Source organism: Chiloscyllium punctatum, chromosome 29 (assembly GCF_047496795.1).
Source record: "Chiloscyllium punctatum isolate Juve2018m chromosome 29, sChiPun1.3, whole genome shotgun sequence".
NCBI lineage: Eukaryota > Metazoa > Chordata > Chondrichthyes > Orectolobiformes > Hemiscylliidae > Chiloscyllium > Chiloscyllium punctatum.
The window spans coordinates 34,806,751-34,828,583 of NC_092767.1; positions in this window are offsets into that span (position 1 = coordinate 34,806,751).

Below are 21,833 nucleotides of genomic sequence, written 5' to 3' on the forward strand. Positions count from 1 at the left end.
ATTTAAATCCCACCCAGCTGGGATTCACTATAATAGCTCGGCTTTGAAATACAAAACCACGGTAGGTTGTTGTTAGAACTACAACAGCATTTCTCTTTGTGCAATATTTAGTTTTTCATTTTCTGGAAGCAAATAGTGACAAAACGATCAAAGCTGAAAATGACAATGAACCAGACAGAGCAAGAAGTGGCTGTTATTGACAGGACATAGTTTATGCTTCACACAGGAGTTTTATCCAAGAAAGATAAAGGGAAATAATAAACATTGATCTGCCTCAGTATGACCTCAGTGATAACAACCATCAGATCAGTTGCTGCCATGGCCACCAGGTAGCAAGAGGTGCAGGAAGACAGGCCACTCTTTCCAGAGATAAAATATTAAGTGCAACTAAATTAACTGTTGCTAGGGAGAGAAAAGAAAATAGACTAAAATAGTTTGAAGCAAGTATACTGTCCGAGTCCAGGCTGTCATATCTGTATTTTGATACAAAAAGACATGGACTTTGAATTAAGCATAAGGTTAAACATCACAACTGTGATCTCATTTAATCTCAGACATGCCTATTCCAAGGTTTAATACACAGAGTTTATGGGATAAACTTTCGTCCACTTCCTGAAAGCTGATTGACATCTTTGTAAGTTTCAATGAGATTTTTGAACCTTGATTTAACTGACTTTACAGTTTGAGCATTTCCCAGCCTGGTGTGGGAAATCAGGAAGCTGAAGGGAGGCAAACCCAGAATCAATGAAAATGTAAGCACACTTCTTATCAGGCTGGACAAATGGGAATGGTTTTCTTTGACTTAGAGTCACGAGAAGCTAAAGCTGCACAATGTTGAAGATCGGATCCCATTCCGGTTGTATCTTCAGATCGTACTGGGATTTGGTCAATCTAAGTTTGGTCAGACATTCCTAATTTTAGACATTACCTGGACCAGAATTCCACTCCAGATTCCACCATGTTACCCCATTTCCCATCACACTTCTGGATGATGAGTTGAGTGGCCTCTTGCAGATGAGTAACAGCAGGTCCAAATACGAGGGTGAAGCCCTGTATGGAAGAGTTGTCTTCTGACCAAAGTTTAAACACGTTGCCAAAGAATCATATCATGAGCAGTGACCTCAGTCACCAAAGTGGACCAAATGCAGCTGGACCTCAGTTTGCTCTGGATTCCCCATTTGGGTAGGGGTGGGAGCAGGAGAGCAAGATGAGCTGGGACAATGAAGCAAATAGAAACAAAACCAAAGCTTTTGGAACAGATTCAATTCTGTAGAAGGGTCACCAGGCTCAAAACGTTGACTTTGTTTTCTCTACACAGATGCTGCCAGACCTGCAGAGTTTCTCCAGCAATTTCTGTTTCTGATTTGATAATATCAATTTTTCTTTTACAGGCATCGCTGGTTTAGATATCACTGTACTAAAGTCATGCCAACTACAATCAGAACCTCACTTGTATCCGAGGCAGGAAATCAAAACTCCAGAGTTAATTGATATCAACCGACAAGTTTGAAAATATATGATAAAAAGTGACCTGGTATCTGCAGAAAGACGGTCAGCCACTATCAGTCCCACAGTAAAACCAGCATATTTACACAGTTTCTGTACAAACCCACTTACCCGGAATACCAATGATGGCCAGGATCGTGTCATATATTTTGTTGACATTGCGAATAATTCCGTGCATTTTCTGAATGCATTACTCTGCCTCGAACAACCCGACTGAATTAAACTTGGAGTCAATGAAGCCAATTATCTATATTCTCTGGAAATCTCCACAGAGACATTCAGATTGTAGCATTTTCAAAGATTTTGTGTACAGTTTGGGTAAACAAATTCTGGCAGCTATCCACGTCAGAACACTGATGAGGTAGAATATGATGATACTGAATTGTTAAGTAATACAATTGGATAATTTATGTGAATCAATGATTTTTTTTTGTTGCAAAAGTATGCAGCATTTTATGAAATAATATGTGCAATACATTCCATTAAAGTCCATTTCAAATCATATAGAACAGAAAAGGCAAAGTGACCATAGTCCTGATCTAGACAGAGGTCACAGGTGGTGGTTTAACCTGAAGATCATGACATCTCAGACAAAGGGAAAGGTTGAGAAGGAGAGCCCTTCTTGGTAACCTCAGCCAGGGTGCCATTTGAATTCTGCTATTAGTATTACAAGCCAGCTGCCCTGCCAACTGAGCTAAACCTCATAGTGTTCAGGGCTGTGCAAGTTAGGTGCATTAGACTGGGGTAAATGGAGAGTAGTAGGGTAGGGGAATGGGTCTGGATGGGTTACTCTTCAGAGGTTTAGTGTGGACTTGTTGGGCTGAAGGTTTTGTTTCCACATTGTAGGGATTCTGGAAAAAAAAGGCAATTGTGATTGTTGGCCCTTATTTCAAGGAGGTTGGAGTATAAGAGTAGGGAAGTCTTCCTGTAACTGTACAAGGTGCTGGTGAGACTACATCTGGAGTACTGTGAACAGTTTCAGTCCCTTTATTTCAGGAAAGGCATCATTCCATTGCAGGCAGTTCAGTGAAGATTCGCTTGGATGGTCCCGAGAATGGATGGATTGTCTATTGAACAAACATTAAACAGTTTGGGATTGTACTCACTGGGATTCAGAAGAATGAGACGTGATCTCATTGAAACATAGGCTTTGACAGGGAAAATGCAGGGAGAATGTTTCCTCTCATGGGAGGCTTGGCCAGTTCACCGAACCTGCACATCTTTGGAATGTGGGAGGAAACTGGAGCATTCTGAAGAAACCCACACAGACACAAGGAGAACGTGCAAAATCCACACAAACAGTTACCGGAACAGTTTGTTGATGGCGTTTGGAGGTGGCAGAAATGGAGCTTATGCAGTGTAGAGATACCTAACTCAATTCTGGTTTTCTTCCATTGACCAGTCCCTTCCCACTTACATCTATAATTTCTCTGATATTTTACGTCAGTTTCAGAATTTTCAGTTTGCAGGCTCTAGCCACCTCCCCTTTACCGTGGACAAGCAACCCTTTCCCCATCCCTCCCCATCAGGGTGGTCTCAGGGCTCTCTGCTTCTTCCTGGAAAAATGGCCCGATGGGCCCTACCCACCTCCACCCTCCTCCACCTCGCTGAGCTTATCCTCACCTGAACAGCTTCTCTTAATGGCACTCACCTTCTTCAGGTCAGAGAGGTGGCCATGGATACCCACATAGAGCCCAGTTATGTTGTCTCTTTGTGGGGAATGTGGACAAGGGAAGAAAAGCAGAACTGAGTTAGGTCTCTCTACACTCCATAAGCCCCAATTCTGCCACCTCCAAATGTCATCAACAAATATGTCCTCCCATCTCCTCTCCTCCCGTGTCAGCCTTCTGCAAGGACCATTCTCTCTGGGAGACTCTGGTGCACTCCTCCTTCATTCTGCAACCCCAGAAGGTGGAATATCTGCCCATTTACCTCCTCCATCATCAATATCTCAGCGGCTAAACACACCTTCTAGATGAAGTCATGCTTAATCTATACTTCACTCGATTTTGTTTACTGCAATCCCTGCTCAAAATGTGGTCTCTACTACACTGGGGAAACAAAGCATAGACTGGGTGACTGCTTTGCAGAACATCCATGTTCTGTGTGCAAAAAAATGTCCCTGAGCTTCCAGTTGCTTGAAACTTCAGCATCCCATCTTGCTCTCTGGCCTACATCACTGTGTCAGGCTTGCTGCATTGTTCCAGAACAGTGCCTCATTTTCTATTTGAGAGCTCTAGAGCCTTCTAGACTCTGAGTTCAACAATTTTAGAACTTGAAACTCCTTCTCCCATTCCTTGCCCCAACCCCAAGCCTTGTCCTTGCATGGTCTGGTATTACATACAACTCATTATTAGCCATTAATTTATCCCCCAATTAGCTATTTGATTTCCCAGGCTGCTCCACTTCTCCGTCTGCCAAACTGTTTATCTCTCTCTCTGGGCTCCATCTGCACTTTACTCCTTCCCTACCCCACCCCCAACCCACTCTATCTTCTGCATAAAAAAACGCTTTCCTAGTGACTAGCAGCTCTGTGGAAGAGTCACTGGACCCAAAATGTTAAATCTTGATTTCTCTCCACAGCCACTGCCAGACTTGCTAAAGTCTTCCAGCAAATTCTGTTTTTGTAGGTGATATGTTGTGATTTGTTTAATTAAATGCTGATTGGAAGCTGCTGCTGTTCCCGACCAATCATGTGATGCTGAGTGACCGAGGGGCATTGCGATTTGCTGAAACACTGAGGTTTCCCAAAGTCCCAATGGAGGCTTTGATTACAGAACGTTTAGGGGATCGATGGTAGCGAAACCTCCAAGCAGCTTCCACCCCAGTGGGACTGGGACTTAACCAATGATTTTTCAAAATTGAGAGAAAATCTTTTGCTTTATTGTAATCTTTGCATCTATTTGCTCCTTCATAATGTCAGAGGTGAGAATATTTACTGACGACCGTACAATGTTAAGCACCATGTGCAGCTCCTGTCCTTACTGTATCCTGGAGCCACTTGTCAAGCTGTTGCTTCCAATTCTGGAATCTCCATCACTGAAAAAGATAAAGTTGACAGGTGCATTCACATTCGTGTCCTACCTTAATTTGGAACTAGATTGGTATTCCTGCATTGTCACTGAATCAAAGTCATGGAAGTCCCTGCCTAACATCAGTATAGATACATCTTCACCGGATAGACCAGTTGTTCAAGTCGGCAACTCACCAGCACTGTCTCAATGGAAGGGAATGACAAGCCTTGCTAGTGTTGGCCCTGTTGCTAAACTTTAAGTTAAAAACAAGATTGCTGGAAAATCATGTATCCATAACCTCTCAACACAAATGGAGCTCCATTTCAGGTGCATTGTTTGTAGATATGTTCGATGTTCAAAGTTATTGCACATCTCTGGAGCAGGTGGGATTTGATCCTAGGCCTCCTTGACAAGACACACGGATTTTACCATAAGAGACCTTCAAATTATGGATTTATGAGGTGCAATTTTGGATTGATTGTCTAATCTATGTTATAACTCAGTCTGTAAATGCGCTATTTAGTTCCTGTAGAGGGAAATAAACGTTTTGCTTTGGGAGCAGAGCATGATAATTGGAGCTGTTCTGGGAACGTCGTTAAAACAGGTAAACATCTTACAACTCCGACAACTTTTCATAAGACACAACAGGTTTTAAAACTAAATTGGTTGGTCAGCTTGTCTGAAACATCCTACAAAAGCAATAAAAATCATACTAAATATGAAACCTTTCTGCCTTCTCCCCATGCTCAGTAATTGGACTGCACTTTGCAGCTGAGGATGATGTAAAAATGCTGAAAATGTGTTGCTGGAAAAGCGCAGCAGGTCAGGCAGCATCCAAGGAGCAGGAGAATCGATGTTTCGGGTATGAGCCCTTCTTCATTCCACTGACTGCCTGATTTTACAATATCATCTCAAAGGTCTCTTCTGTTTTGAGCAACTGACAGTGCAGTGATTGGGGAAAAAAAATGATGTTTTGCAGTGCCCTTCTTGAATGAGTTCTGGATTCTCACCAGAAGTGAAATTCATTTTGAGTATATTCTGTCTTCATTTAGATCATCATCTAACCTGCATCTTTATGTCCAAGGCCTTTCCAAATGCTTGTTCCTTTTCAAAAAACTTTGAGCAAAGAGAGTTTTAACTACTTCAAGTTAAAGTAACAGTGGTGCAATATAGTTCGTATTTTGAAATAATTCCATTGGAAGCTTTGACGAAAGAAAGAGTGACAGGGATTTTAATACTTGGCTTTTTTTTAAAACTGAAGACAATTCTTTGAGAAATCTAATCTAATCTAAAAATAAAGTGACAAAGCTGATTGATGAGGGAAGGGCTGTAGATGTCATACTCATGGACTTCAGTAAGGCATTTGATAAGGTTCGAGCTGAAAATGTGTTGCTGGAAAAACGCAGCAGGTCAGGCAGCATCAAAGGAGCAGGAGAATCGACGTTTCGGGCATGAACCCTTCTTCAGGAATCTTCGGGCTCATGCCCGAAACGTCTATTCTCCTGCTCCTTGGATGCTGCCTGACCTGCTGCGCTTTTCCAACAACACATTTTCAGCTCTGATCTCCAGCATCTGCAGTCCTCACTTTTTCCCATTTTATAAGGTTCCCCATGGTAGGGTGATGGAGAAAGTGAAGTTGTTGGGGCTCTAGGGTGTACTAGCTAGATGGATGGAGATCTGGCTTGGCAACAGGACACAGAGAATAGCAATAAAGGGAGTTTCTCAAAATGGAGAACTGTGACCAGTGGTGTTCCACAGGGATCTGTGTTGAGACCACTATTGTTTGTTATATACATCAATGATCTGGAGTGATGTACAGGTGGTCTGATTTGCAGATGACATTGAGATTGGTGGGTTAGCAGCTGATGAAAGGGACTGTCAGAGAATGCAGCAGAATATAAACAGATTGGAGATTTGGGCAGAAAAATGGCAGATGTAGTTCAATCCGGGCAAATGTGAGATGATGCATTCGGAAGATCCAATTTGTGAGCGAACTACACGGTAAATGGAAATGCCCTTAGGAAAATTGACGTACAGAGTGTTCGGGCCCTGAAGGTGGCAATGCAGGTCAACCGAGTGATCAAGAAGGCGTACGGTATGCTTTCCTTCATCGGACGGTGTTGAAGAAAATCTCACATGCAGACTTTGGGAATTGACCAAGTTTATTACATCTCATAATATGTCATGGGTAGCAGCCAGCCCATAAAACAAATGGATCGTGACTGCGTCGAAAAGCTCCAGTTCAGTGGGGATTTATAAATGGCCCAATGACAATTTGCTTAACTAGACTCAGTACCACAATTAGCCACTAGATAGCTGATTTACACTTACATGCAGCAGAGTTGAGACCTTGCCAAGAGTGGGTATTAATGGTGCATTGTTCTCAGGATTTGTGTCAATACTCTGTATTCAAATGCTGATTAGCGACAGTCTCCAGATAAGGCAGTTCATGAGTCATGCGAGAAAGCATACTATCTCATAGGTAAGGCAAGTCTATTTCTAGAGCAAATTATACAATGATGGAAGAGAAAGTTAAAAATCAGACAACACCAGGTTTATTTGGAAGCACTAGCTTTTGAAGTGCTGCTCCTTCATCAGGTGGTTGTGGAGTATAAGATTATAAGACACAGGTCTTTGTTAATATATCATTTCAGTTACATTGCACTGTAAACTTTTGCTATAAATTCTGTGTCTTACGATCTTATATTCTATGACCATCGAAAGCACTGCGAAGGCTAGTGCTTCTAAATAAACCTGTTGGACTATAACCTGGTGTTGTGTGATTTTTAACTTCAAACCGAATGCAATATTCTAAGTATGCTTAACCAACATAATATAAAGCTGCAACATGACTTCCTGACTCTTGGACTCAATGTCCTGACCAATACTGGAAGTACGACACACACCTTCTTAACACCCTATCTACATGCGTGGCCACTTTCAGGGAGCTACAAACTTGAACCCTAATATCCCGCTATATATTGATATGTTCAGGGTTCTGCCCTTAACTATATACTTTTCCATAACATTTGATGTCCTAAAGAGTAGCACCTCACACTTAGACAGATTAAACGCCATCTGCCATTTCTCAGCCCATATCTGCAACTGATCCATATGCCGCTGCATCCTCTCACAACCTTCTACAATATCCACAACTCTCCTGATCTTTGCATCATCTACAAACTCACTAACCCACCCATCTACAACTTCATCCAAGTCATTTATATCTGTTACAAAAGCAGAGGTCCCAGTGTGATTCCCTGCGGAACACCAGTAGTCACCATTCTCCAGCCAGAAAAACACCCTTCCACAACTGCTCTCTGCCTTCTATGGGCAAACCAATTCTGAATCCATGTGGCCAAGTTACTGTGGATCCCATGCATTATACTCTTCTGGATGAGCCGATCCATGAGGGACCTTGTCAAAAACCTTATTAAAATCCATGGAGACAATATCCACCCGCTCTACCCTCATCGATCACCTCCTCAAACAATTCAACCAAGTTAGTACGACACGACCTGCCCTACACAAAGCCATGCTCACTGCCCCTAATTAGACAGTGCTTTTCCAAATGTGCTTAAATCCGATCCTGGAGAATTCTGTCAATAGCTTCCCAACAACTGATGAAAGACTCACCAGTTTATAACTTCCTGGATTATCCCTAATTGCAGTCTTGAACAGAGGAACAACATTAGCTTCTTGCCAGTCCTCCAGTACCTCTCCAGTGGCTAGTGAAGATACAAATGTCATGCTCTACTAATTCCCTGCTTGAATTCTTTCTTGCTTTCTTTATGTTCTTTACAGTCCTTGTCCAATTTTAGCTTCCTAAACCCTCCATTTGCTTTTTTTCTTTTTGAGTAAATTCACAACCTCCCTCTTAATCCAAGGTTCCCTTACCTTGCTATCCTTATCCTTTCTCCTTACTGGAACATGCCGGTCCCAATATTGACCCATTGGGAACTCCACTCCAAATCTTCCTCCAGCCAGAAAAATATCCACTGACCATTGACTCTCTCTTTCCTATCACTCAGTTAATGTTGTATCCATGTTGCCTGTGCCTATTGTACCAGGACTTATAATCTTCCGCACAATTTGTTGTATGCTATCTTCTGGAAATCCATGTTAATCACATCAGTAACATTGCCCTCATCGATCCTTTCTGTTAAGTCATCAGAAAACTTCAGCAAGATAGTTTTACACAATTTCCCCTTGACATTTTTTAACCAACTCTCCTTTTTTGATGTGTGAGAAACAGAGCTCACAATATAATAAATTTCAGTCGGAGTCAAATTCTGAAGCAGTGAATTTTATTGAAACATTCTTGCAAGAAGGGGTGACTAGCAGATAGCCACCCCGATCCAGAAATTACTCCACAATTTATACAGTTTAATTCTCAGTACTTCCCCGTTTACCTCATTGGCCTTCAAACCTATCAATATTCCTTACTGTGTTCTGCCCCTGCCCAGCTGCGCTCTGCCCTTGTTTACTTCTCCCCCTACTCCAAGCCGGGCGACCCTCCCCCCTATAAGTGACTTGGCTCGCCTCAGTGCTGGCATGAGGGAAATTTGCTGAGCTTAGAATATCTTGATGTTCTTTTTCAACTTATCAACTTGTCTGTAACCTCTTCCAGTGTTTGCATGCATGTTCCATTCTTGTAAGCACATTTTAGCTAACTCAGCTCTTTGCTGAAACCATTATACACTGGTGTAGGTTAGTTCATTCACCTTGTATAAGCAATTATGCTTGCAGAAGTAACACTACTTTACCTATATCCCACACATGTGATTATCAGTTTTATCACAATAGTTGCTTCCAGAAGCTCTCCCAACACCAGTATTAAACTGACAAGGCTGTCAATTCCAGGATTAACTTACAAATCTTCACAGAACAAGGTCATAATGTTGATAACCCTCCAGTCTCCTGACACCTCCTCTCAGTCCAGAGGAGACTGTAATGTTGTGTCCAGTGCCCCTCTCACTTCAATCAGGATCCTTGGATGGATCTCATCCTGATCTGGTGTCCTGTTAACCCCGAGTGCCAACATCATTGGTAATTGGATAGAAAAACTTTCCTCCTCAGTGTATCCGCACATTAACAGTTTACTGATTAGTATCATAGATGTTTTCTCACCTTCACTGGAAAGACTTAAAAATAAACTCTTATTTCTCTCCAGCGCGAGGCCCCAGTCCGCGAGCTCGCGCAGAGTCGGTTAAACGGCCGCGCCTCGAGACCCCGCGTGAGCCCTCAGGGCGGGCCTTTACTCTCATCCAGCTCTGATTGATCAGAACATCTGTCAATCTCGTGCTTATAGCCAATAGAAGTGCGGTCCAGCGTTGGGAATGTCATCTGGAAGTGAATGTGGATGAAAAGAGAAATCGCTGAAGAAACTTGGCAGGTTTGGCAGCTTCTGTGGAGTTAAAACAAAGGTAACGTTTCAGATTCAGTGACCCTTCATCAGTACTGAAAGTAGCTCGGAAAAAAGTGCAGTTAGTGGCTCTCACTCCTGTAATAGGTGGAGATGGAGCCCAGAAAGAGAGAGAAGAGACACTGATAAAGGGGATGGATAATTGTGAGGCAGGGAGAAATAAAAGCTGATCCTGGGGAAAATGTAGGAGCAGATTACTGCAGATACTGGAATCTATTGAAAACAAGTCACATTCCTGATGAAGGGCTTATTTCCGAAATGTGGACGGCACAGCATTTCTGCGTTTTTGGGGTTTTGCTTGAGGGAAGGATAGGATTGATAAATCAATGGCTGAAAAGGTGGTGCAATGTGCAGGGATTCAGTTTCTTGGATCGTTGGGATCTCTTCTGGGACATAAAAGATCTGTTCAAAAAGGATGGGTTTCACCTGAACTGGAAAGGGACCAATATCCGACTGGGGAGATTTGCTCGTTCTAGTTTCGGATCCTGTCAACATTTTTAGAGTGGTGAGTTGGGAGCTTCTAAGTAACAGTGAATAGACAGAAATATGAGGATGGTTCTGAATCAGAAAAGAGCAAGTTAATTCGAAAAGACAGACATGAGCGGTCAGAGAATGATTTAACTCTCAGGTCAGGCTGATGAGCTCAGCGCATGTATGGGAATGTGGGTTTGGGATGTCAAAGCTACTACAGGAGCTTGGCTGAGGAATTGACAAGAGAGGCAGCTCAACATTTCAGGCTTGAGGTGTTATAGGAGGGATAGTAAGAGAGGAGAGGAAATGGCATATTTAATTAAGGAATACATTACTACTGCAATTAGAATAGATATTTCTGAGGGACTGTCATAGTGTTAAAGTTTTGTTTGGTGAAGAATTTGTTAAATGTGTTCAAGAAAATTTTCTTTATCAATATATAAATGTTCCTGAAGAGAACGAGCAAAACTTGAATATTTTTTGCAAAATAAGGCAGAGCAAATGACTGGAACTAGTGATTGTAATGCTGTTAGTTTTAAAATAGCTATGGAAAAGGATAAATCTTCCAAAAAAGTTAAAGCTCTTAATTGGAATAAGGCAAAATTTAAGGGAATGATGCAATAACTTTCAAAAGTTGATTAGAGCAGACCGTTTACAGGTAAAAGTATGACTGACAAGTGGGAGTCTTTAAAAGTGTGATAATGAGAGTTCAGAAGCGTATGGTCCTGTTGGTTGAAGGGTATAAAGAGGGTATGAACATGCTTAAAAAGGAAATCAGAAAGGCAAAAATGGAAAATTATATAGCCTGGCAAGTAAGATTTAAGATAACCCAAAAAAGATTCTTTAAACACTTCAAGAGCAGGAGAGCAATGGAAGACAGAGAGAGAGAGAGAGAGAGTAGGACCCTTTAAAGATCAACAATGTTGTCTTTGTGTTGAACCTCAGGAGGTGGGAGAGATGATAACTGAATATTTCACATCAATTTTTACTGTTGAAAAAGAAATGGGGGCTCGATAACTCCGGGAAATAAATATTGATTTTTTAAAAACAGTTTATGAGGAAGAACTGGAGGTCTTAGAAAATGTAAAGATAAGTAACCCTCCAGTGCCTGATTATATGTGTCCCAGGATGTTGTGGGAAGTTGGGTAGGAAATTGCGGGGCACCTCGTAGAAATATTTGTATATCTATGAACATGGGTGAAGAACGAAAGAACTGGAGTTTGGCTAATGTTGTGCTATTGTTTAAGAAAGGATGTGAGGAGAAGCTTGGGAACTATAGACCTGTGGGTCTAACTTTAGTGGTGGCTAAGTTGTTGGCGATGATTCTGAAAGATAGGCTTTATATGCTTTTAGACAGGCAAGGATTGAGTAGAGATAGCATGGATTTTTTGCAAGAAAAATCGAACCTCACAAACTTGCTTGAGTTTTTTGCGGAAGTAATCAATAAGATTGAGGGCAGAGCAGAAGTTGTTGACTTGGATTTTAGTGCAGCCTTTAACAAGGTTCTGCATTGTTGACTGGTTAGTAAAGTTAGATCACACGGGATTCAGGGTGGGTTTGCCAATTCGTTACAAAATTGGCTTTGGAATAGGAGACAGAGGATGGTGGTGGAGGGTTGTTTATCAGACTGGAGGCCTCTGACCAGCGGTGCTCCATAGAATTTGGTGCTAGGTCCACTACTTTTTATCATTTTACATAAATGATTTGGATGTAAATATAGGAGGTATGGTTAGTAAGATTGCAACAAGTTTGCTTCGTCCTAAGATGACAGCACCATGTGGCAGAACAGCTCTTGTGCCAGAACTCATTTGCTCCGACCGCTTTTCTCTTTCTTTCTTTTGCTTCTCTGTTTTATATTTCTCTTCTTGACCTTGTCCTGAGCTTGGACAGTATCATGGCAGCAAGCGTCCAACACAGGGAAGAGTGGGCCCAGGACACACCTCAAGTGAGCAGCTACTTACTTTTCCAGAGCATGCACAGGACCTAAAATCAGTGTCTGTCATATCGGAGACGACATCAGTGAGATCAACCCAGAGGCAAAAGATCGTGCCTGAGGTTTGGCGACTTTATTGTAGGTTGGGTCCAGCACTAGCACCAGTGCAGTGGTGGAAAGGCACGATGGCAACATCGACGAGGTGGGTCTACCGTGAGTTATACAGCTCTGACGTTGGTAGGTTTGGCGCAGCCATTGGTTTGGAATGGTCGAGCAGTACATGTCTAAGGATCAGCAACTTCAATGTTGGTTGGGTCCACTGCAGATGATGGTGAAGTGGAGGTGGAAAAAGGATGATGGCGTAGGCATTGATTACCGTGTTTAGCTGGCTCATCTTCAGCCATGTCTTTCCATTTTTTCTTATTCTTAAATTATTTAAAATAGTGCTGTGTCATGGTGACAAATGAAATGTTTTCACTGTATTTTATTGTATTTTTAATGTAAAATGCACATGACAATAAAATAATAATCAAAATCAAATCACACCAAAATTGGTGGTGTAGTGGACAGTACAGATGGTTATGTCAGAGTACAATGGAATCGTCATCATATAGGCCAATGTGCCAAGGAGTGGCAGAAGGAGTTTAATTCAGATAAGTGTGTGGTGTTGCATTTTGGTATGGCAAATCAGGAAAGGACCAATATACTTAATGGGAAGTGTTGTCAAATACAGAGACGTTGGGGTGCAGGTTCGTTGTTTCTTGAAAGTGAAGTCGCAGGTAGACAGGGTAGTGAAGTAGGCTTTTGGTGTGCTTGCCTTTATTGTTCAGCGTGTTGAGTATGAGAGTTAGAAAATCATGTTGCGGCTATACAGGACATTGGTTAGACCTTTTGGAATGCTGTGCGCAATTCTGGTCTCCCTGTTGTAGGAAAGATGTTGTTAAACTTGAAAAGTTTCAGGAAAGATTTACGAGGATGTTGCCAGGGTTGGAAGGCGTGAGCTGTAGGGGGATGTTGAATAGGATGAGGCTATTTTTCCTGGAGTATTGGAGGCTGAGGGGTGACCTTATAGAGGTTAATAAAATCATGAGGGGCATGGATTGGGTGAATCACCAAGGTCTTTTTCCCAGGGGAGAGGAGTGCAAATCTAGAGGGTATAGGTTTAGGAGACGGAGTTGGATAATCAGAAGGACTTAGAGAGGAATCGAGAAGTTTGGGCAGCTCAGTGACCCAGGATTGTTCCCAATTGTCAAACTTACTGTTGTTTCTGGCATTCTTACCTGCATTTCATTTCACTTAATTCTATGAAATCGGTCATTTCTTTCACAATCATACCAGCTGGTAACATTTACATCACAACAGAACAGCTAACACTTTCATAGAGATTTTACAAAACGTGATTCACACTTGTCCAAGAAAGCAAATAAATTAATGATGAACTTGGAAGATTTTGAATACAGGTAAACAGGTGAGAATTGGGTGGCACGGTGGCACAGTGGTTAGCACTGCTGCCTCACAGCGCCGGAGACCCGGGTTCAGTTCCCGCCTCAGGCAACTGACTGTGTGGAGTTTGCACGTTCTCCCTGTGTCTGCGTGGGTTTCCTCCCACAGTCCAAAGATGTGCAGGTCAGGTGAATTGGCCATGCTAAATTGCCTGTAGTGTTAGGTTAGGGGTATGGGTGGGTTGCGCTTCGGCGGGCCAGTGTGGACTTGTTGGGCCGAAGGGCCTGTTTCCACACTAATGTAATCTGACTTTGAGAATTTAGAGGACAACATGCTCCATTATAAAGATTAAATCACATACTTTTTAAAAATCTGTGTCTTTTGATTGCAAATGTATTTTCAGCAATACTTTACTTGGTCTGTTTCCATTCAGTTCATCCTGGCCTGATGCCGATGTCACCCACTTTTATCATGACAAATTAAATGAAGTTAATTTTGACCCATCAAGCATGCAGGTACAGCAGGCAGTGAAGGAAGCTCATAGCTTGCTGGTCTTCATAACAAGAGGAATTGAGTATAGAAGCAAAGAGGTTCTACTGCAGCTGTACAGGGCCCTGGTGAGACCGCAAATGGAATATTGCGTGCAGTTTTGGTCTCCAAATTTGAGGAAGGACATTCTGGCTATTGAGGGGGTGCAGCTTGGATTCACGAGGTCAATTCCCGGAATGGCGGGACTATCTTACTTGAAAGATTGGAGCGACTGGGCTTGTGTACCCTTGAGTTTAGAAGGCTGAGAGGGGATCTGATTGAGCCGCATAAGATGATTAAAGGATTGGACACTCTGGAGGCAGGAAGAATGTTTCCACTGATGGATGAGTCCCAAACCAGAGGACACAGTTTAAAAATAAGGGGTAGGACATTTAGAAAAGAGTTCAGGAGAAACGTCTTCACCCAGAGAGTGGTGGGTGTGTGGAATGCTGTGCCCCAGAAGGCTGTGGAGGCTAACTCTCTGGATACTTTCAAGAAAGAGTTGGATAGAGCTCTTAAGGATAGTGGAATCAAGGGTTTTGGGGATAAGGCAGGAACAGGATACTGATTGAGGATAATCAGCCATGATCATAATGAATGGTGGCGCTGGCTCGAAGGACAGAATGGCGTACTCCTGCACCTATTGTCTATATTATGTAAGATGACAATAACTCATTCAAGGACATGAATTTTAAGGGGTATCTTAAACAGGGGAAGGACCTGTTCACTCGGAATTATGAGACTGGCCGAAGGAAAGTGCAGCCTCTCAACCTGCACCAGCCATTACCTCATGGCTGTGGTGACAGCAGATCTATTTATTATAATCACAGAGGTTATTCTGTGGCAGATTAAATGTATTAATTTCCCCTGTCTTTCCTGGATCTCACCACTGTGTAGTGTTCACAATGTTCTGATTCATTCAGCCAAAAATTGTTCTGTCTGGTTGACAGTTACCTCCTCCTCTGATCGATTTAATTGTCATCTGTTTCCAGAATGTGGATACACAGTAATGCACCAAGAAAAATGCAGCTGTCGTCCTCTGAATAACATGCATTCTGGTCTATTTTTAAAAACATCCCCTTCTACTATAGATATGAACTGACAGAGGTAATTGCCAATTGTTTCTGTTATCCAAAGCAGAATTATTTTTCTGTGCTGGTTGGTGGGATTTGACAGTTTTGATTGTGTTTCAATACCCTTGGTTCCATACATTTTAATTCTGTCGCTCAGTACTGACAGTGAGACATATTTCTGTGACAAGTCGGGCCCATCAGAGACTGAAGGGCCAGAGCAAAGGAGAGAATCCCAGTGACCCAGAGATGGAAAGCAGAAGAAAGTCTGTGATTTTACTTTTGTCGTTATCCGACATTTTCATCATTCTGTGGTCGGTGCAAGAATTATAGAATTCTTTTATTATAACATTCAGGGAACATACCTGAGATATTACAACATTTCAGAATTTATATTTGCAATGGTTTGCGTTTCACTGGTGAATTTAAATTGCTGCATAAAAACTCAGTTCAAGTTCAGGCTGCAAGTCAAAGAAATGATGAAGTATCCTGTCATATTAATTATCCAATTAATAAATAAACAACATATCTGAGAGTAGTCTAGAGAACCCAGTATATACATCGCATGAATGAAAAAAAAACTCACGAAGGCTATTGCGAATAACCGGAACCCAAGCATTGATCTTTATCCTACCCAGTGTCATTACCTTCCACTCCAAACAATACAGGTTCTGTTTGCTATGAATTCTCAATTCAAGTCAGTATATTATCCTGATCCCATTTGCTTTGATGTTGCAAACTAACTTTTTATGTGGGACTTTGTCAAAAGATTTCTGAAAATCCAAATACCCACGTCCACTAGATCTCCCTTATCTGTTCTCTGAGATAATACCAACTTAATAGAATTATTTGAGGAAGTGACAAAGTTGATTGATGAGACAAGGGCTGTAGATGTCATTTACGTGGACTTCAATAAGGCGTTTGATAAGGTTCCCCAAGGCAGGCTGATGGAGAAAGTGAAGTTGCATGGGATCCAGGCTGGACGAGCTAGATGACTAGAGAATTGGCTGGACAACAGGAGACTGTGAGTAATAGTGGAACGGAGTTTCTCAAAATGAAGAACTGTGACCAGTGGTGGAGTAGCAGTTAGTGAAGGGGACTGTCCGAGAATGCAGCAGAGTATGGATAGATTGGAGAGTTGGGCAGAGAAATGGCAGATGGAGTTCAGTCTAGGCAAATGCGAGGTGATGCATTTTGGAAGACCCAGTTCTCAAGCAAACTATACAGTAAATTAGAATCCCAACAGTGTAGAAACAGGCCATTTGGCCCAACAAGTCCACACCAACCCAGTCCCCTACATCAATTAGTCCAGACTTCCCCTATCTAATGCACCTTGCTTACATATCCCCGAACACGATGAATAATCTAGCAAGGTAAATTCACCCAATCTGTACATCTTTGGACTTAAGCCCTGGGGAAATTGACATACGGAGAGATCTGCGTGTTCAGGCTCATATTTCCCTGAAGGTGGCAATGCAGGTCAATAGAGTGGTCAAGAAGGCATATAACATGCTTTCTTACGTAGGACGGGGTATCAAGTACAAGATTTGTCAGGTCATGTTACAGTTGTATAGGACTTTGGTTTGGCCACATTTGGAATACAGCAGACAGTTTTGGTTGCTACATTACCAGAAGGATGTGGATGCTTTGGAGAGGGTGCAGAGGAGATTCACCAGGATGTTGCCTGGTATGGAGGGTGCTAGCTATTAAGAGAGGTTGAGTAGAATAAGATTATTTTCATTAAAAAGATGGAGTTTGAGGGGGGGATCCTGACTGAGGTCAACAAAACCATGAGAGGTATAGACAGGGTGGATAGCAACAAGCTTTTTTTTACCAGGGTGGGGGACTTAATTACTTGGCGTCACAAGTTCAAGGTGAGATGGGAAAGGGTTAAGTGAAATATGCGTGGAAAGTTCTTTACACAGGGAGGAGGTAGAGATGGATATGATAGCGTTGCATAAGATGTATCTAGACAGCTACATGAATGGCCAGGGGACAGAGGGATACAGATCATTGGAAAATAGGCGACAGATTTTAATTGAGGATCCGGATCAGCAGAGGCATGGAGGGCTGAAAGGCCTGTTCCTGTGCTGTAATTTTCTTTGTTCTTTTTTGTTAGCGTGGTTTTGTCAGAGGGACAAAATGCATCACAAGTGTGGTGAAAGTTTTTGAGGAAGTGACCAGGTCTTTGAATGAGAGTAGGGCAATTGTTGTAGTTTATATGGATTTTAGCAAAGCCTTTGACAAGATTATATTCAATTCCCTACAGTATAGAAACAGGCCATGCAGGCCAACAAGTCCACACTCACCCTCCAAAGGTTAATCCATCCGAACCCATTCCCCTACCTTTACCCCTGCCTAATGCACCTATCTCTATGGGCGATTTCGCATGGCCAATTCACCTAACCTGCACACCTTCGGACTGTGGGCGTAAAACAAGCACCCAGAGGAAACCCGCACAGACACAGGGAGAATGTGTAAACTCCACACAGACAGTCACCCAAGTCTGGAATCGAACCCAGGGCCCTGGTGCTGTGAGGCAGCAGTACTAAGCACTGTGTCACTGAACTGTCCCAAAGCCACACATAGGAGATTGACAACTAATGTAAAAACATATGGAATTCAGAATAAATTAGCAAATTGACTCAGTCAGAGGAAGCAGAGGCAAAGCTGAAAGAAGACTGTTAGTGTAATTGGAGACTGGTATCCAGTGGGATCAATTTTGGATCTTTTATTGTTTGTGATATTCGTAAATGATAAGAAAGAGTGTGTATGTGTGTGTGTGTGGTGTATGTGAGTGAGTGTGTGTATGTCTGCATGTGTGTGTTCATGTATGTGGGTGAATGTGTATGTCGTTGGGGGGTGGGAGTGGGGGTGGTTGGGGATACTAAGTAAGTTTGTGATGACACAAATATTGATTGGGTGGTTGGCAGTGAGGAAAATATTCTTAGGCTACAAACAAAAATAGGTAGATTGGTCAAATAGGCAGATCAACGACAGATAAAATTTAATCCTGATAAACCCTGACGTGATACATTTTGCCAGAAGTTGCAAAGCAAGGCAGTACTCAGTGAATGGGAGGACACCCAGGCTGCATAAAGCAACCAAAAGATCTGAAGGTGCTTGTTAGCACATCTCTGAAGGTGGCAGGACTGACTAATAGGGTAGTTAAGAAGGTGCACAGGATATGTGCCTTTACTCGTCAAGACATAGGTTATAAGAGCAGGGAAGTGCTGTTGGACTTTGTTTAAGCCATAGTTGGATCATTGTGTGTAGTTCTACTCACCGCAGCATGGGAAGGATGTGTTTGCATTGGAGGGAGTGCAAAGGAGGTTCAGCAGAATGTTGCTTAGGCTGTAGCAATTTAGCTGTGAAGAGGGAGGCTGGATAAGCTCGGGTTGCTTCACTAACAGAGATCGGAGTATCTATGAAGACCATAGAGAGGGTGAATAGAAAGCAGTTGTTCCCCTTAGTCCAAGGGCCTATAACAGGGTGGTGTAATTTTAAGCTGAAAGGCAGGAGGTTTAAAGGGCACATCAGCAAAATTCTTCCCCCCTAGAGGTTGGTGAGGGACCTGAAATTGAAATCGGAAACCTCAGAAAAGTACTTGGAAGAGCACTTGAAATGTCATAACATTCAAGGCTATGGGCCAAGTACTGGAAAGTGGGACTGTTGTAGATTTAGTGTCATTTTGGTGGGATAAACATGATGGTCCAAAGAGCCTCTTCTGTTCGATGTGATTCTGTCATTTGAGAATTCTGAGGATAAGGATCTGAATTTGTTCCTGTTTTTCTTTGTATGTGTTTTAAGAAAGTATTACCTAATGTGAGTTCGAGCAGTTGTTGTGGTCCGCATCAGCTTTTGGTTCTAAACCAGAGTGCTCATTCACAGATAGAATTTCCTAAATGGGTTGCAAAACTGAATTTAAAAATGTGTTGCTGGAAAAGCGCAGCAGGTCAGGCAGCATCAAAGGAGAAGAAGATTTGATGTTTTGGGCATAAGCCCTTCTTCAGGAATGAGGCTAGTGTGCCAAGCGGGCTGAGATAAAAGGTGGGGGGGAATTTGGTGGAAGGGTGCTGGGAATACGATAGGTGGAAGGAGGTGAGGGTGAGGGTGATAGGCCGGAGAGGGGGTGGGTGCGGAGAGGTCGGGAAGAAGATTGCAGGTCAAGAGGGCGGTGCTGAATCCGGGGGTTGGGACTGAGATAAGGTGCGGGGAGGGAAATGAGGAAGCTGGAGAAATCTACATTCATCCCATGTGGTTGGAGGATTCCTAGGCGGAAGATGAGGCGCTCTTCCTCCCAGGCGTCGTGTGGCCAAGGTCTGGTGATGGAGGAGGCCAAGGACCTGCATGTCCTTCGCGGAGTGGGAGGGGGATTTAAAGTGTTCAGTCACGGGGTGGTTGGGTTGGTTGGTGCGGGTGTCCCAGAGGTGTTCTCTGCAACGTTCCGCAAGTAGGCGGCCTATCTCCCCAATGTTGAGGAGACCACATCGGGTGCAGCGGATACAGTAAATGATGTGTGTGGAGGTGCAGGTGAATTTGCAATGGATATGGAAGGATCCATTGAGGTCTTGGAGGGAAGTGAGGGGGCAGATATGGGCGCAAGTTTTGCACTTCTTGCAGTTGCAGGGGAAGGTGCCGGGAGTGGAGGTTGGGTTGGTGGGGGGTGTGGACCTGACGAGGGAGTTGTGGAGGGAGTGATCTCTCCAGAACGCTGATAGAGGTGGGAGGGAAATATATCCCTGGTGGTGGGGTCTGTTTGGAGGTGGCGGAAATGACGATGTATCCGGAGGTTGGTGGGGTGGAAGGTGAGGACCAGTGGGGTTCTGTCTTGGTGGCGATTGGAGGGACAGGGTTCAAGGATGGAGGTGCGGGAAGTGGAGGAGATGCGGTGTAGAGCATCGTCGACCACATCGGAGGGGAAATTGCGGCCTTTGAAGAAGGAGGCCATTTGGGCTGTTCGGTAGTGGAACTGGTCCTCCTGGGAGCAGATGAGGCGGAGGCGAAGGAATTGGTATTCTTTATACAATCCACCCCGAGACCCTCAATTAGATGTGGACATCATTGCAGTGTTCTGATTTCTGTTCATTAAACAGCCAGAATCATTCTCACTCAGTCCCATTTAGTTCCCATTTCTACAAGTAGATTCTATCTCATTTGTTTTCTTTTTTACTGTTTTCCTTTTTTATCTGCATCCAAATGATATCCAGTGTCACTATTTCCAGTGTTAGTGTCTATAGTTAAAACATCTGACATCGCAATGTCCAGCATTACACTGTCCAATGTCACAGTCTGATCTCAAAGTATCTAGTGATAGTGTCCAGAGTGACAGTGTTGTAACCAGAGTGATAGTGTCCAGAGTTATTGTGCCTGGAGGTACGGTGTCTGGAGTGATACAGAAAAATGAAGCTGAACCAAAACCAACCTCCCGATCACTGGATTTGCAACACAGTGACATTCAACCATTCAATGACCTACAAAATCGTTCAATTGTTCCTGACCAGAATTTACAAATAACAGATCTTGGATGTCAAGTTTATAACTTAATAGATTGTTAATTTCTGTTTATGTCACTATGCAGAACACAGATGATCATAAACCCATGCACCCCCCTCCCCCCCCCCCCCCCCCCCCAATTCGCACACCAGCAGACAATTAAGAGATAAACTTGTTTAAAATTTTAAATTGCCAGTTGATAACAGTTTCAATGATAAATAGTAGGCCATCATGAAATCCTTTATGCTGGGTTGTATTACAGGCACAAGAACTGTACACCATGTTTGAATTTAAAGTCACCAGTCAATGCGAACAAATTCTGCAGAACTGTGGAGACTAATACTCATTCCCGACGACTCACATTCTCATCTCAGATCTTTTAACAAGTTAACAACTGGGGAAATAACTAGACAAAGTCAAACCAAAAAGAAGATCAGACCAGTCCAGCAACTTCCAAAGAAGCACTTCCTCCAAGCCCAAAATCCAGTCAGAGCAAGGTCACTCATGGTTTTTGCTTTCTTTCTCACCATTCTCTGTGGTTACCTGCCTGACAGCATTCCTCTTACTGATTGACCCATTCAATATCCATCCAGCTGTCAGTCCCTGAGCAGAACTACATCTCGGTGCTGAAGCGTCTGCTGTGTTCAGAGAGCAGTAATTCACCTGCATTATCTTTCCTGGCCAGATTCTAACAGCAAACATCAGTCTTTTGGCTCTCCAATTGTTTTTTAAAGAAGAACTAGCCACTGTTCAAAGTTCAATTCTCAATTTGGACTCAGTTCCAAACCAAAATGAGAAAAATAAAAAAATAGTGATGGTCACAACACTGGTCTTGCAGTGTCCAGCTGTGCATGCCCACTCGTGCAGTGTTCCAGGAATGCAGTGTCCACTCGTGCAGTGTTCCAGTAATACAGTGTTTCAGTAATGCAGTGCCCACTTGTGCAGTG